Source organism: Dioscorea cayenensis, chromosome 15, assembly GCF_009730915.1.
Source record: "Dioscorea cayenensis subsp. rotundata cultivar TDr96_F1 chromosome 15, TDr96_F1_v2_PseudoChromosome.rev07_lg8_w22 25.fasta, whole genome shotgun sequence".
Lineage (NCBI taxonomy): Eukaryota > Viridiplantae > Streptophyta > Magnoliopsida > Dioscoreales > Dioscoreaceae > Dioscorea > Dioscorea cayenensis.
The window spans coordinates 11,475,470-11,477,748 of NC_052485.1; the positions used below are offsets into that span (position 1 = coordinate 11,475,470).

At 43.7% G+C, this 2,279-nt stretch overlaps 1 non-coding gene across 1 annotated transcript; it reads right to left on the reverse strand.

The window, feature by feature from the left end:
• Nucleotides 1-399: 399 nt before the first annotated feature.
• Nucleotides 400-505, reverse strand: LOC120278265. Its single transcript, XR_005541606.1, has one exon. It is a non-coding gene; the product is annotated as a small nucleolar RNA R71 (small nucleolar RNA).
• Nucleotides 506-2,279: the final 1,774 nt, after the last annotated feature.

Consider the following 2,279-nt stretch of genomic DNA (forward strand, 5'->3'; position numbering starts at 1 on the left):
CTGACAACATGGCTAAGAAGAATGAACAGCAGGGAACATTATTTGATTATGCCAGATCGTCAGTACTGGAGACATAATCTAGCATTGTACGATCTCGGATTACAGCTCCAAACTTTGAGTTGAAACCAGCATTCATCCAGATGATTCAGCAGTCAGCGTAGTTCAATGGTTTGGCCGATGAGGATCCAAACACCCACATAAAGAACTTCTTGGAAGTTTGTGATATGCTGAGGATCAATGGTGTATCGGATGATGCTATTAGATTGAGGGCTTTCCCATTTTCTCTCAAGGGAAGAGCCAAGCAGTGGCTTCATTCCTTGCCAAAAGCATCCATCACGACTTGGAATGAGATGGTCGAAGGTTTTCTTGCTAGATACTTCCCTCTGAGGAAGTCAGCCAAGCTTCACAATGAGATATCGTTGTTCCTGCAGATGGAATTAGAATCATTGTTTGAGACATGGGAGCGTTTTAAGGACCTTTTGCGGAGGTGCCCACAACATGAATTTCCCGAATGGATGATCATTCTAACTTTCTATAATGGGTTGAATCCGAGTACAAGACAATTGCTAAATGCCGCTGCGGGAGGTACAATGGGGAGTAAACCCCCAGAAGAAGCCCGATAGTTAGTAGAAGACATGGCCATGAATAGTTATCAGTGGAATGCGCGGGAAAGGAAAAAGGTGGCCGGACTCCATGAAATAGATGCAGTCACTTCTTTGGTAGCCCAAGTGGAATCATTGAGTAAGAAGTTAGACCTTCTAACTTCGAATAGAGTGGTGGCCGTGACTACTTGCACCGGGTGTGGCGGAGGACATGCTCTCTCTAATTGCCCGATCTCTATTAGTGATGTATTTTTGGTGGAGAAAGTCGACTTTGTGGGTAATGCAATGAGGAACCAAGGTAATCTATATAGAAACACCTATAATCAGGGTCGGAAGAGTCATCCCAACTTTTCATGGAGTAACCAAGGACAACCAAAGGCCATGTCACCACCGGGATTCCAATAACAACAAGCCCCGAACATTGAAAATAGAGTGTCCGGCTTGGAAACTCAAATGACCGACTTAGAGAAAGCCTTGACTAGATTTGTGCAATCATCGAATACATGGTTTCAATCATCGAATACACTTTGCAACCACACTACATCATTACACAACATAGAAAATCAAGTGGGGCAAATTGCGAAGTCTCTATCAAAAGACCGCAAAGAAGCTTGCTAAGCAATATCGATACCAATCCACGAGAGCATGTGAAGCCGATCACTTTGAGAAGTGGTCGTGATGTTGAAGGTAGGCTTCCAAGTGAGAAGACCAATGTTGAAGCAACAGAGGTCGTAGAGGTTGAGAAGGGAGCAACCAAGGAAAAGGAGATGGCACCCTCACCTTACAAGCCAAGAATCGCTTATCCCTCTAGATTGAAGAATGACCAAATGGACGAACAATACAAGAAGTTTTTGGGTTTGTTTAGGCATCTACATATAAACATTCCCTTTGTTGAGGTATTATGCCAAATGCCAAGGTATGCCAAGTTCTTGAAAGATTTGTTGACCAACAAAAGAAAATTGGAGGAGAGTGCCTTCATGATTCTAGATGCATCTTGCTCGGCGGTCTTGCAAAAGAATATGCCGAACAAGAAGAAAGACATTCCATATCAATGTCATTCCATATTTCATTTAACATTAGCAACTTGGGTGAAGAAATGGCATTGGCGGACTCAGGGGCCAGTATCAACGTCATTCCATATTCCTTCTTTCAGAAGCTAGGCTTGGGAGAGCCTAGGCCCACTTGGATGACATTGCAATTGGCAGACCAAACAGCGAGACATCCGAGGGGCATCATTGAAGATGTGCTTGTCAAAGTTGACTGATAAGTGTTTGTGCGATACAAATGCGAAGCATTTATTCCTTATGTTGAGCATTACTTTTCTCGGGTTTTTAAACTAATATGTGTGTTTTTATGTTACTTTTATGCAGGTAGGGTTGTGAGGCCGAGTATGAAAGAAATAGGCCAATGTGGACCATAATGCACCAATTTTGGAGGAAATCTTGCTAAGGTTCAAACGCGAAGACATAGGTCAGGTGTGAGATGCTATAGTGTCTGCCAACCTCCACGTATTCGAGTGGGCACATCCATTTGGAGGGGCACAAAGGCAGTCACATTCGAGCATTCTGACTTATGCACATAGAACAAGAGCTCCACCAACGTGTACACCATTGAAGAAGCAAGTGATCCACAACGTGAACGTGTGCCCGTTTGCGTTACCCCGATGAAAGTATGGAA